We start from the raw sequence: 14,534 nt of genomic DNA on the forward strand, positions 1-14,534 counted from the left end.
ATACCCCCAGCATTACATGTTCAGGGGCCTTCAAAGATGCACCTGTTGTGAGGCCCCCCACATCAATTAACAAGCAAGGGGAATTGTACAAGGGATTGAGATTGGAAGGTTGTGGTGCTTTCCACCTGAGAGCTCAGACCAGGCATTATAGATATACCCGCTAGTAATTTTGTGAACTTCAGGTAACTGTGGGAGCAGATCCCGAAACTGAGGCAACTTTTGGACTGTAACTGCACCCCTACGCCAGACAGTTCACTGATGGTTTACACATTGTTTTGATCTGTCATGGATGGATCCCCCACTCTGTGCTCTAAACTAAGCGTACCTGTAAAAGTTTGCTATTCCTTGCAATAAATAGCATGTGTTATATTGTATGTATAAAACCAATAAAAATAAAAAGCATAAAGATGATGATGTCATTCAAGCACCTAATTTTTTTGTATTTACGACAATGAGGTATGAATGAGAGGCTTGTGCCACCAGAGCGTCAAATATGTGATGCTCTGGCGATGCAAGCCTTTCATAAATAAGCCCCAACATATTCTGTAAGTTTTTTATTTTTAAGTCTTTCACCATCAGGCAGCAATATATAAAATAACACTGAGCCTAAATGAAAAATAAAATAATCTTTGGGAGATGCACTGTAGTGCATTATGAAACCTCTATTAGTGCACTGCAGAGGTCTGTGTGTAAAGGAAAAGCAAAATATTTAAATCTTGGTTGATGCAGTGGAGAATAGTGACTTGAGTATTTTTAGTGCCAGGAGGTGACAGCCTGTGATAGAAAGCACTGTGAATATACTTGCATTACACATAGTATAAGAGAAGCCACTACAAAAAGGTTTAAGATAAAACAGTGCTTCCAAAATGTAGATTTAAGTAATATCAGAGCATATGTAATGCCATATTTAATAGCTGTCCCTTCAACACCTCCAGGTGAAGTAAGCACTATGTAAATAAAATTACAATTAAAATCACACACTTCACAGTACAGTTGTTAACTCTGCACTACTGCTCGTAAAGAATAAATGTTTGTCATAATAAAGCTTTGAGTGACTATCATTTAAAGCCAAGAACCGGCTCCCAAGCATCCTCAATAGTTGCAGATTACCCTTTACATTTGCAGAGCAACTCCTAGCCACATTTGCATTTCATTCAGGAAGCAGGCACCTTGGCACCAAAACGTTTTTAGCTTTGTGTGGCTTTATTTCCCAGCACAGGAGACTCAGTAAATCAAAGTTCAGCTGAGGCATTTTAATGATGGGAGAAGTGAGGCTTGGGAAACGTACGACCCACTGCCCATGTCTCCATGCCCCCCCTGGGGGTCGCGACCCCCAAATTGAAGACTTCTGCCATAAGGGCAATCAGGTCCTCTGTTTCCAGCACTAACTATATCACATCTGAGGCCAAGGGTCACAAAAGCAGTGCCAGGGATCACAATAGACAAGCCAGTTATTGCATGAACCCTAACTAATTTGCATGATTGATGTTTTACTACCGTAAACAGTAGTAAATGGTTGTGTGATATTACAAATGTAACTGACAATGCTGCCTTTAAGTAGTAATGTAGCAAAATGTGTTAACTACTTAAAGTAAGGAACATAACACATTCACATAAATGCAAACTTCATGATAGCACAACTAAACAAAAAAGGCACAGTACATCTAAACGGTCAGAACAACAGCAGCAGCATTACACAACATGATGAAATAATGCACCACGGAAATACATCAGCGCAAACGATAACATGATACATCACCACCACAACATAATTCAACACAACTAATAAGTACACACATTCTGGGAAGACATTTCCATTTCCAAGAAATTGTTTTTGATCATCACTTCTTTAATTACCACGAAAAGCGTGCTATGCCGCCAGTCAAAAATGTGTGTGCTCCTGGTCAGGGTGTTTTATTGGAACTGTGTTCTGATGCCTATTAGTTCTGGTTCATCCCACAAGAAGGGTCTTACTCATAAATTAGGTAGACATCACTGAGTTACAGGCTCAGGTTCAGAAGCATAGTATAAATTTGTCAACGGCTATGAGAACCATATGCAAGTTTTCACAGCAGGAGCAGCAGCCTGCGGGGCATTATTAACACGAAAAGCAAGTGCGGCTCTGACTGCCGGTGTTCTTGGGCTCACAAGAATCCTGGGACCGGGATGAATCAATCTGGACCACTTCCAGAACCTCTGACACGCACCCTAAAATATGAAAAAAAAACTGCGTCACGTGGGAGTTAAGTATAATGGCCCCACCTTCTTATTTAACAGAACTCAAGGAATCATTATCTTCTGCGATCATGCTTTGGCATGGTATTCCAGGGTGGTATTACGCAATCATCCCCTCACCTAGTTATCTCTACGACTGCCCTCGAAATACTGCAGCAGCTTGTTGGCATCACGCATATCCGCAGGGCAGAAACGTGATACAAGTATGTTTCAAGATGTATACATTAAAGACTAGGAGATAGGCTTGCCTACCTCCCCGACAAACGACTCGCGCAGTTCAGCAGAACTACCTTTAGAGTTTCAGTTCAGGGGCACTGCCGTGCCACGCGAATTCACGGTTAAGATGGGAATGCACACGACTTTATACTGCAATATACAGGGCATATACTATTTTCACAGTGCTACATCCCATCACTTGTTTGCTCCTGCTGTGAATCTATATGAAGAAGGAACAAGCCTGACTACAGGGTTGTGATCAAGGGCATGATAATGCTTACCTGTATACAATTTACTTTTCGTAATTTGCAGAAATTACATTTGTGAAAGGGCGAACAAACCAAAACTGTTGCGTATCAACACAGCAAAAACATTCATAGGGCCAGATTTAGGAAAAGTAGCGCTGCGCCAAGTGCTGCACCACTTTTCTCGTGCCCCTTAGCGCCCCCTAATGCCACCATGTGTGCATCATATCCAAGATATGGTGCACCATAGGAGTAGTTGGGGAACTACCGTCAGAATTTGTAATGCTAGTTTGGAGCTTTGCAGGATTAACGTCAAAAATTTTGACGCGGATCCTGCAAAGCCTATTGAGGTTCATTATAAATAATGGTGTGCCTCTTTTTAACACCTGCTCTGAGCAGGCATTAAAAGTGCAGAAAAAAATGACGCAAGGAAATCTCTTACATTTCTTTTTGACATTTTTTCATCCCCCCCTAATGGGGGATCGCCCCCTTTGCATATGTTATTCATGGCGCATGCATGATATAGTGCAAAGGGTTAGAAAGTGCTGCAATGCATGCATTGCGCCACTTTGTAAATCTGGTGCAGTGCTTTTGGCCATCTAACAACACATTAGCGTAAAAAAATGACGCTAATGTGTTGTTAGATGGCGAAAGGGGCTCTTAAATCTGCCCACAGCTTTACTAGGCCTCAGAGACTCCCAGTGACTTTCATCTGCTTTCCCAGCCACCGTATGTCTGAAATCTGGGTTTATATTTAACCCAATGCTCTCATTTATCATATAAAAAACCATTACTGGAAATTGGGGCACTTTAATTTGTTTCATTACTTTTGAGACATTGTTTTGTTTATTTGTTGTAACATACACCTGCTCTTGTAAATATGACATCCTTTGAAATCTTAATTTTAATTCTTTGCACTAGAGTAGTCCCTCTCATATCTATCTATCTATCTATCTATCTATCTATCTATCTATCTATCTATCCAGACACAAACCTTATAGAATGGATTCACCATGCATATATGGTGTCATATCAGTGAAGTCATCAATTATGTCATTTGAGATGTCATTTGTGATATCATAAATTATGTTATTTAACCTGTCATGATTGTTGTAAATGTGAGATCATAAGTATAGTATTTTTTAAACACTAGTTTTTATGTTATTGCAACACAAAAATATAACATCACTTTAACCTGTGTTTTTTTCTTTGAATTTCAGTTTTTTATCCTACTCACCCAAATTCCTCATTCAGAATAGATTTTGATAATGCACAATAGGTGGTTGGATGCATAGTCCCGTGGGCAACCTGCCAGGAAAGCCAACCCATCCCCCAGTTGTGCACAGCCTTTAGCCATGTGTGGCATTGGTTTGCACACAAGCCACCGAGAACTACCAACGCCCACTGAGCAGGGTTTCCACCTAGGCCCTGCGCTCAGCGCCACACTGCACACTGCCTTCATACACTACAATTTTCACAGTTTAAAGCTTTTACGGTTTCATGATACACCACAGTACTCCCTCTGGGCCATACAGGAGTGCTCTACTGAGTCCTTTGTGAGGCCCGTGAGACCTCATAGAGAGGTCTTTATGAGTCTTTTGGGAGTACTGTGGCACCCCAGTACAATAAGATTTTTATTTTGACCACATGTGGTTATTCAGGGACCTCACTACACGAGCAGGGGTTGGCAGAGTATCCCTACCATGTTCAATTGCATTTTAGATTTGTTAGAATTTCAGGACTCAGGGACTGAATCCCAGAGGACTGAAATAGTGGCTGCAACATTTCCTTTGACAATGCGGCCAGACAATTAGATTACTTGGTTCCACAGAATGAGGCCACAGGGTAAAAAAGCTCTCTCAGCCATTTGGAGTGGTTTATTGTTTTAATTTTCCATACCGCAAGAGTACTGTGGTACCAAGTGTCCATATATCACTATATTTGACCTTTAATTTCTCAGAAATGGCTGAACAGAGTTATAAGAAATCATAAAAACATGTGGTCTGAGTAAAGATGTAGCTTTCTGCCAATATTTAGTGAATAACTTTGTTCACCAATTTTTTTCTGTGTTGCATCGTTAAATTTCTATGGGACATTGCATGGGAAAAAAATGCCTTTTGAGATTTTTACCCTTTTAGTGGCTTTGCCTCTTGCACCTCTTGTGGCATGGCCCCTCCCACTTTCAACAATGGTAATAAATAGTATAAATAAATAGCATGTTACACAGATATGTAGAGTATAACAACCTATTTAATTATGCTATTTATTAACATTGTTGAGTGTTGGGAATGGCCTAGACTCGCAAGATGCAAAGCCTCAAGTGAATCATGATGCCAGTCACACGATCAACAACAGTAATACATAGGATATTATTCTCTGCACATCTGCATGTATATATTATGCCATAGCATTTTTTATGTGTAATTTATTTTTATAATGAAAAGTACTCAACGAAAGCAGGACGTAAGGGGGTAATTTATGCAGTAAGGAAAATCAAATTGAAGAGACTTTACAACCATTAGAATAGTTGTGCCCCAGTGTAAAGTCATTGTTACATGCAAAATGTCAGTCTCATGTCAACTTCACTGTACAGGGGTTATAAACAAGAATTTGACATTTGCACTGTAGTTGTGAATGTGCATTTATTATTGGAAATTCTCTAAATAACGTATTATTGGGCCACATTTATTTTCACTGGCATGGCATACAAGTATATATATCTGCATATCTCTATGTGTGTGTGCGTATGTATATATATATATAAGGAAAAGGAATCTGGCACTTACATCCCGGTACCAGATAAAAAACGCACTTGGCCAGTAGGTGAGTGTGTATATATATATATACATATATATATATGTATATATATATATACACACATACTTTCAGCATAGGCCTGATTTGTTTTATAGGTTTGACTAGATTTTTCTAGAGTTTATTAGGTATTAGATATTATGATATATCATTTGGCCTTTGTTTGGTGTAAAACGGATGGGTATTGAAAAGTTTTCCACAAATAATAATAGTGTGATTTTTAGCTTAACATTTATAATAGATGTATGTTTAATACAAAGATATTCATATATATATTGTGCATTATTTATTATTTTTTACAACTAAAAATCTGATTTTCCATCATGGATGTAATTAGAGATTGATAAATTGTTAGAATTGAATCATTATGCATTTTATTTCTTTTTCAACAGGGATACGTTTATTGTCTTTTTTTCCAGGTCTAATGTTTGTTATGTCTTTTTAAGGGTGTTAGTGCACTTCAATTTTATTGGCTGTGAGGAAGATCTTGAGTAGATCGAAACGCGTTGCCAGTAAAAAACTTTTCTTATCACTGATCACAAGACGGTGGAGTGCGATTTTTACCTGGTACCGGGACGGAAGTGCCAGATTCCTTTTTCTTATTTGCAAAGCAGTGGACGGCTTCCGCTTATCGCACCGACCCTGTTAGTGCGGATGTAGCCGAGAAACGCCAGCATAACATTATCTTATATATATATAAATATATATATATATATATATATACACAAGCACATACACACACACACACACTTATTTATGTAGGTATGCATGATATATATATCTCCAAGTCTTACCCTCACCAAAGTGCCGTTCTCTCATTATTGGTGAGGACATGTGTAGGAAAATACCCTCTTTTTGGCATGGTTACCCCCACTTTTTGCCTCCTATCAGTGTGCTTAGACTGTTTTTACTGGGATCATGCTAACCAGGACCCCATTGATAGTGCTCTCTCCCTCCAAATTTGGTTACCTAGGACCTTTATACACTCCACAATTGACATACTGGTGTCCTCTTAAAAGTCCCTAGTGTATGGTACTTAGTTACCTATGGGCTGCAGCATGTATTATGCCACCTATGGGAGCCCATGCAAAATGTTTCTGCAGGCCTCCCCTTGCAGCCTGCGTGAACAGGTGCATGCACCCTTCCACCACAGGTCACTACACCAGGTCACTGTAAGTCACCCCTATGGTAGGTCTTCCTAGCCCAAAGGGCAGGGTGCAGGTCCCTCTGTGTGAGGGCACCCATGCATGAGCAGAAGTGCCCATACGAACTCCGGTTCCAATGACCTAGACTTCGTAAGTGCCCAGCTACATAATGGTAACTCCGAAACTGGGCATGTTTGGCATTAAACATGTTGGAATCATACCCCAATATGAATGCCAGTATTGGTTGTATGACTCCATGCACTTTGGGGACCCCTCAGAGGACCCCCCAGTATTGCTCCTTCCAGTCTACCAGTATTTTAGGGTCAGCCCACTCTACTGCCACCCCTCAGACAGGTTTCTGCTCTCCTGCTGCTTGACCAGCTCAGGCAGGGGAAGACAGAACAAATGTTTTCCTTGGAAGAGGTAGGCAACACACACTCCCTTTGAAATAGGTGTTACAAGGCTGGGGAGGGGTAGCCTCCTCAAGCCAGTGGTTTGCTTTGAAGGGCACAATTGGTGCTCTCCTTGCATAAACCAGTTTGCACCAGTCCAGTGACCCCCGGTCCCTGTTCTGGCATGAAACTGGACGAAGGAAAGGGGAGTGACCACTCCCCTGTCCATCACCACCCCAGGGGTGGTGCCCAGAGCTCCTCCAGTTGACCACTTGATTCAGCCATCTTGGAAACAAGATGTGCAAAGGCCGCTGGGAGCAGCTGAGTGGCCAGGTCAGGCAGGTGATGTCAGAGTCCTTTCCTAATAGATGGTCACCATGCAAGATGACCAAACCCCCTTTTAGGGCTATTTAGGGACTCCCTTGTGGGTGGGTCCCCGGATTCGGCATGCAAGACTCTACCAGGACTAATCTGTATTATCAACTTGTGCTCCTGACCACCAGAACCACAACTGGACACTTCAGGAACCAAAGAGACTGCAACTCCAGAGACAACCCTGCCTTTCAACATTTTTCTCTGGCTCCTTCTAGCAACTGCAACATTTCGCCAACAGTGCATCCTCTGGGGTCAGCTGCACCAAGAAGCAAGAAGGAATCTACCTTGGAGTGAAGGAGTCACTCCCCTGCATCTGCAGGCACCTACAGCAACAACATCTGGCTGCGTGGATCTACCCTCCTTTGGAACTGCATGGGTCCTGCAACACAGTTGGTGGTCTGGAGTGGTCCTCTTGGTCTTCTCTGCCCTCTATCTGCTTTGGGAGACGGTGAGCCCTTGCCTTTCCTTGCAGGTTAGTCGCACCGTGACTTTTGCAGCAACCAAGGCTTGTGGTCTCCTGCTCCAAGGGGTCTTCAGGCTCCGAGTTGCCCCAGGCTCCAGCACTTCACCCTTGCAAGGACAGTCTCTCCTCTGCTGCCTGAGCGACATGGGACCATTCTCCAGGCGTGCTGATTGGGCCTCACTGCAACTTACTGTGCCTGCTGCCAGTAGGTTACCTGATGGTTCTACTAGCTCTTCCAACTGCAGAGGGTCCGCTCGGACTCACCTCCAAGGATCGAGTCCCTGGACCTTGCTGGTCCTCTTCAGCCTTGCAACTCTTCTTTTAGTTCCTCTTGTATTTGCCAGGGTGTGTTGGTGGTTCTCCTAACCACTGACCATCTGTGAACCAGCAAACAACGTGGGACATCATCTGCACTGCTCCAGGGACTTCTATGCAACTCCTGGGCTCCACAGCTGAACGTCTCCTCGCCTTGTTGGCCCGGATCTTCATCCACAGAAGGGTGGGTGGTGGCTCCTGCCCAGACTGGACACTCTACCGTGGACTGGACTCTGTCCCCTTATTTTGCAGGTCCTCTTCTTCCAGAATCCACCTTTGGGTTCTTTTGGTCAGGTCCTGTTCTTGCACAATCCATTTTCTAAGTCATCTTGTTAGTCCTTGGGAAGACCAGGTACTTACCTCTGCTCTTATGGTCGCTGGGAGTCACTTAGGTACTCACCTCTTGGGGTCCTGAGTTCTCCCAGATCCCCTCTAACTACTCCATGTCCTTGGGTGGGGGACTTCATTTAGCCTTCCACTATTTTAGTAGATGGTTTGGTCCTCCCCTAGGGCCCTAACTGTTTTTTTACAATTCTTGCCAATGCTTGTTGTTTCCTATGTTAATTCCTAATTATTATTGTGTGTATATATAGTGTGCACTTACTTCCAGTTGGGGGAATTCCTATAAGTAATCTAGGGCCAGATGTAGGTAGGAAAAATTTAGCGAGTCGGAAATTGCGAGTCGTTGCGACTCGCAATTTCCGACTCGCTAAATGGCATCCAAGAAGAAAAAGCAACTTCAATTTGCGACTCGCAAATGAAGTCGCACCGCAGTTTGCGAGTCCGCTGTTTGCGAGGTCGCTTTTTGCGACCGCGCTAAAAACGAACACGCAAATTGCGAGTGGGTGTCGCAAATTGCGTCTATGCTGGAAATTGAATGCAGGTGCAGCAGAACACTCTGGAAAACACTTCCTGGCTCCTGATGATGACATCGCAGCCAGGAAGTTTACAAATACACCTGGGAGGAGGGAGGACCACACCCATTTTCAACTGCTACACTGCAAACAGGAGGAAGAGCAGCTACCATGGCAGAGACACCAAGAAAGCGCAAATTGTAATTTGCTGAAAAAGAGCTGGAGGTGCTGACTGAGGAATGCTGTCAGCACCATGAACAACTGTTTGGTAGGGCAGCCCTCAGTGTGCCAGAGGTGGAGAAGAAAAGAATCTGGACCGAAATACAGGACAAGGTGAACTCCATGGGTGTCAGCCACAGGAGGAGAGAAGAGTTAAAGAAACGGTGGTATGACCTGCGCTCCCGGACCAAGGAGAGGGTGGCAGAGCGGCTCCGGGAGATGAGGAGCACTGGAGGGGGACCATCCACTGTACCACCACCCACACCCCTGGAGGAAAGAGTGGAGGAGACCTTGGAGCCAGAGGCAGTGTGCCGGATGGGAGAGCTGGACACTTCAGAGCCAGGACCATCAACCGGTGAGTGCCATGAGACATGCATGCACACCCATATATGCCATACCCCCACCCACCTTGTACACAGCAGCATGCACAACCACAATAGCTCCATTTCAGAGTAGCAACCACTTGCATGGTGCATTATGGGCAATGTAGTCAAGTAGGCAGTTGATAGGCAACAGTTTATTAGGAAGTTGAAAACAGATGGTAGATACTGACAGTGTGTTCCCTATGTCCCACAGGTCTCCTACATGACAGCACCTCCAGCCAAAGTGTCCAGGGACCACAGGTCAGCCACCAGCCTGCAGAGGACTCAGGACAAGTCACCACAGGGACCGGCACCACCCACACACAGTCCCCTCATGATGCACCAGTTGCCATACTGGTGAGTAGGCCAGCACCTGGTCCCAGCTACAGTGCCGTTGTAGATGACACAGAGCCTCCACAGCGTCGCAGGTGACATGTAAATGTCCATCCAGTGCCGCAGGCTGAGTCAGGGGACACCTCCATGACGGCCGCCGAGGCTGCACTCCTACGGGGTCAGCGCCTGCAGACACGGGAGATAAAGAGAATATCAGGGGCCATGCGGCGCATGGAGCAAAACCAGAACAGTGGCATGCAGCTGGTACACACAGAGATGCAACAACTCAATACCCACGTCGGCGATCTTGCACTCTCAATGAGACAACTGGTGGCAGAACTCATAACAGAGAGAGAGGGTGCAAGGCGCCGTGACAGGCAGCTAATGCACCGGCTGGACCGAATATCTGCCTCCATCGTCAGGCTGGCAGTGAACACCACTGGCCTTTCACAGCGCATGGTCAGCCTCCAGGTAGACATGGGCCACTTTGCCACTGATGTGGCACGTGGACTGGGATGTCTCAGCCACGCCGTAGATATCATGGAGGCACAGCAGGTGGCTAGGGGTGCTGCTGACACGCCGCAGGACAGCGAGGAGAGCTCCACCGTCAGCAGTGTCTCAGCCAGTGACACCAGGGTGTTGCGCAGTAGTAGCGCAAGGTAGGGCACCGCTGACACACCAGGCACCAGCCATGCTGGGCGAGGCCGGCGTAGAATGTGAGCTCCGCACTGTCCTGGAGTAGAGGTACATGAGGTCAATGTGTCTCATGTCAGGTGGACTTTTACAGCCCCTGAACTGTAGTTAATGTATATCGTTTTTTTGGTGCACATTATTAAAATTCCTTGTTAGTTCCACTTCACACCTGGACTCTTTGTGTGTGACATTAGTGAGTGTGGTGACAGTTAGCACGTACCTTCCAAAGTATTGGTTTGCAATGTGGTCCCGTCTCAGTCTGCCTTGATTTGCAATGCTTCTATCCCCATGATGGCGATGTGGTAGCTCTTGCTCTTCATCCTCAGAATCTGGGTTTTCTGGGGTGAGAGGTAGCCCACGTCTGGTGGCATGTTGTGCAGGATAGCGCATGCCCCAACGATCTTGAAAGCTGTTATTGGGGTATACTGGAGGGCACCTCCACTTCTGTGGAGGCATCTGAATCGTGCCTTCAGCAGTCCAAAAGTCCTCTCTATGATATTTTGGGTCCTCCTATGTGCACTGTTGTATCGCCTCTCTTTCTCATTGCTGGGTGTTAAGTACGGGGTGAGTATCCATGGTCGTAGTGCATATGCACTGTCACCTGTTTGGCACAAAATGTACAATGTTAGCTGGGCATAGATGGTTTCCACATTGACCTGTGTGTATGTCTGCAAGGTGAATACAGCTATACCTAGGAGGTATCCGTCTCTAAACTCCCCACGTTCTAGGCGTTGGTGTATCCCGCTGTGCCTGAAAATGTAGGAGTCATGTGTGCTCCCTGGAAATTTGGCAACCATGTCAGTGATAACATAATGGGCGTCACATACCACCTGGATGTTCAGTGAGTGGGTACACTTCCTGTTGCGGAACAGATATTCCAGATTTGCAGGAGGGCAGATTTGTATATGTGTCCCGTCCATACACCCTATGACATGGAGAAGTTGGCAATCCTGTAGAATTCCAACTTGGTGCTGTTGATTTCTGCCTCATTCCTGGGTAGGTATATGTATCTGGACATGTGTGTGAGTAAGGCATCTAGGAATGCTCTAAAGAACCGTTGAAGCAGCGGATTGAGTAAATCTATAAAATCTAGTATTGCTGCACTGCTGAGTCTATATTTATCATTTATCTCCTCCTCTGTTTTTTGGAAAAGTGTCTGCCTGGTTCTGTATATCTTCTCCTGTCTCTGGCTCCTCCTCCTCCTCTGCTGTAAGGCGTGGGCTCTCCTCCTCATTGCTATCCTATATATCTCCGCCATCTTGAGTAACCCAGGTGCCTTCTGGGTCTCCTTTTATATTTTGGTTCTGGTTACCACCTGCTCTGAGTTAGTGGTAAATTGGAAGTGCAAAATGGGCTTTTTGCGACTAGTCGCAATTTGCGAGTGGCTATTGCATTTGGTTTGCGACTGGCAAATTGCGACTTCCTATTTGCGGGTCGCAAAATGGGGTCACTATTTTTGCGAGTCGGTAATGGCTTGCGTTGCATTTTGCGAGTCGGAAATGGGATTTTTGCATCCCATTTCCGATTTCGCGGGGTCGCAAATTGCGATTCGGTTCATTTGCGACTCGCAAAAGTTTGCTACATCTGGCCCCTAGTGTAGTGTTACTATGATAAAGTACCTTTATTTTCGTAACACTGTGTGTGTGGTTCATTTCATGTGGTATAAGTTGCTGTGTGACTATTGTGGCATTGCATAAGCTTTGCATGTCTCCTAGATAAATCTTGGCTGGTCATCCACAGCTACCTCTAGAAAGCCTTGGCTGCCTAGACACTGACTTCATTCACTAATAGGGGTTGCCTGGACCTGGTATAAGGTTCCAACACCATAGGTGTCCACCACACACCAGGCCAGCTTCCTTCAGCAAGTCTTGGATTTTTAAGCATGAGGGCAGCCACACTGTAATGAGCACCAATGACAATCAGGAGCACGCCTACACTGCTGTATTCAGCAAGGATATTTATAAATATATAATTTTATTTACTATATGTTAATCAAACTACTGAACTACACAGAAATTCACTTAAAAAGCCAAAGATTACAGGGACATTATAGTTAGGTTATGAATTTACTCACACAAAACTATAGAAATTCAGCAGTTAATGTTATTTCAAATAACTATAACTCGCACCCTCGTCATGCACTGTTTATTCTTCAATAATATGCCTGCTAATGTTTAATTTATATTTTCAGTGATGTTATAGAAGTTGTCATGAGTGCTGTGATATCTGGCTTAATTAGAAGTGCATGGCGCAGGTTACAGTTACCTTATGGTATGAGTTATAATTACTTGAAATAACTCTAACTGTAACTGCTGAATTTCTATAGTTTTCTATCAATAAACTCAGAAACTAACTATAACGTCCCTGTTACCTTTGTTTTTTTATTAAATTTCAATGTTTTTTTTAAATGTAAAGTAATTTGAATTACTATACTAATAATTCAACCACCGCTGTAAATGGCCAAACGCCATGTGTTGGTGGGTGTTGCACACAGGGCCTGACCTGTTGTCAGGCCCTTCTGCAAAGCCCCTATAACCACCCAAACCTACGCCATGCATGGCCTTTGGCCAGTCCCTGCGGCCAACCCCCTATAATCACCCAACCCCTCACCGCACATGGCGAAAGGGTTGAGCTTAAGCATCAGTTGACAAGAAAGAACCCACTTGTCACAGTCACTACATGAGATATTGCGCTTGAAAGGGGCAATGATGCAAATACCTACATCAAGGATTACAGATAACTTTCAAGGTGGGAATGCATAGAAAACACACTTGCTTTCCTTTGCTATTCTCATGTAGTTAGACTGATTAGTACTTTACAGAAGTAGAGCTTTTACATGGGTGGTAAACTTTTTATCCTTGGCGTGGTCTCCCTTAACGTTTTGCTTCTGTTTCCCAGGTTGTTGATGTGTGCTGGACTCTGTTTTTGTTACTCTGGGCACTTTACCACTGCTAACCAGTGCTAAAGTGCAAGTGCTCCTATTCAAAATGTGTATGTAATTGGTTTATCCATGATTGGCATATTTGATTTACTAGTAAGTCCCTAGTAAAGTGCACTAGAGGTGCCCACGGCCTGTAAATCAAATGCTACTAGTGGGCCTGCAGCACTGGTTGTGCCACCCACATTAGTAGCTCTGTACTAATGTCTCGGACCTGCCACTGCAGGGTCTGTGTGTGCAGTTTTAAACGGTAAATTCGACTTGGCAGGTGTACCCACTTGCCAGGCCTAAACCTTCCCTTTTCTTACATGTAAGACACCCCTAAGGTAGGCCTAGGTAGACCCAAGGGCAGGGTGCAGTGTATGGTTAAGGTAGTACATATAGTAATGTGTTTTATATGTCTTGACAGTGAAATACTGCTAAATTCCTTTTTCACTGTTGCAAGGCCTGTTCCTCTCATAGGTGAACATGAAGGCTACCTTTAAATATGATTAAAGTGTAGATTCCCTTTGGGAGCAGAAAGACGTGTGGAGTTTGGCATCTCTGAACTCACAATTTAAAAAAAACTTTTTTTAGTAAAGTTGATTTCAAGATTGTGTGTTTGAAAATGCCACTTTTAGAAAGTGGGCATTTTCTTGCTTAAACCATTTTTGTGACTCTGTCTGATTGTGGATTCCCTGTCTGGGTCAGTTTGACAGTTGGGCTGGTTGCACTTCTCACTAGACAGTGACACAAAGGGAGCTGGCATATAGTCTGAATTTCCTGATGAGCCATCTGTGCTAGGAGGGAGGGGAGGAGTGGTCACTCACACCTGAAAGGGCTGTGCCTGCCCTCACACAATGCAGTCTCCAACTCCCTGGTGTGTGTCGGGGGCCTGGCCTGGGCAATGCAGGATTTCACAAACTAGAGAGACTTTTCTTTGAAGTAAGCCTAAA

The 14,534-nt window shown here is 44.4% G+C and overlaps 1 long non-coding RNA gene across 2 annotated transcripts in view; it reads right to left on the reverse strand.

Moving 5' to 3' along the window:
• Positions 1-1,844: 1,844 nt before the first annotated feature.
• LOC138284077 (uncharacterized) overlaps positions 1,845-14,534 on the reverse strand; it is a 41,316-nt gene continuing 28,626 nt past the window's right edge. For both annotated transcript variants that reach the window (XR_011201350.1, XR_011201346.1), the window contains exon 3: positions 1,845-2,208. This is a non-coding gene — a long non-coding RNA (uncharacterized lncRNA). The remainder of the gene's footprint in view (positions 2,209-14,534) is intronic.

The sequence above is a fragment of the Pleurodeles waltl genome, chromosome 1_1, assembly GCF_031143425.1.
Source record: "Pleurodeles waltl isolate 20211129_DDA chromosome 1_1, aPleWal1.hap1.20221129, whole genome shotgun sequence".
Lineage (NCBI taxonomy): Eukaryota > Metazoa > Chordata > Amphibia > Caudata > Salamandridae > Pleurodeles > Pleurodeles waltl.